A 908-nucleotide genomic window follows, 5' to 3' on the forward strand; every position below is an offset into this window, starting at 1 on the left:
GAAAATATCTTCTCGAATGATATAAGATAACGAAATAATTCATAAATATAAATACAGCGTTTTTATTCAAAAATATAAATACAATCCCCCTCGAGGGTTTAGGGTTTAGGGTTTACAACAACTTAGGGTCTAGGGTTTAGGGTTTAGGGTTTAGGGTTTAGGGTTTACATCCATGCTGGGGGCAATAGCAGCTAAGTTTGCATCCGGCAGCAGCTGAGCTGAGAAAAATATTTCGGGGATTAAAAAGGTTTCGGACCAGGGCTGGATGACGGAACCACTGAAAACCCCAAACCCTAAACCCTAAACCCTAAACCCTAAACCCTAAACCCTAAACCCTAAATTTTTAATTTTATAAATTTTTAATTTTATATGCTAAGGATTCGGGAGATATTCTAAACCCTAAAAAATATAGGTTGGATTCAGGATACACTGTAAACCACAAACCCTAAACCCTAAACCCTAAACCCTAAACCCTAATAGATGCATTACAGGTTCATTGCAACAAACCCTAAACCCTAAACCCTAAACCCTCGAAATATCTTCAGCAGCATTCAGGAGACCTCTTCAGGGGCTGTGGTGATTCCTTCTCAGCCTAATACCACACAATTAGGGTTTAGGGTTTAGGGTTTAGGGTTTAGGGTTTACTCGCTGCAGGTAAAGAGAGGTTTCAGCTGCCGGTGGTTTCGGTGGAGATGCAAATCCAAAGCGGGATCCAAACTGCATGCATACACCCAAACCCTAAACCCTAAACCCTAAACCCTAAACCCTAAACCCTAAACCCTAAACTCGAAGTCGCTGATCCCTTGAGGAAAGGAGAGCATCATTAGACAAGCTGCACAAACCCTAAACCCTAAACCCTAAACCCTAAACCTTAACCCCAAAGTCACAACTAAACCCCAAACCCTAAA

The sequence above is a fragment of the Eimeria mitis genome, genomic scaffold, assembly GCF_000499745.2.
Source record: "Eimeria mitis Houghton genomic scaffold, Emh_scaff2853, whole genome shotgun sequence".
In the NCBI taxonomy this organism is placed as follows: domain Eukaryota; phylum Apicomplexa; class Conoidasida; order Eucoccidiorida; family Eimeriidae; genus Eimeria; species Eimeria mitis.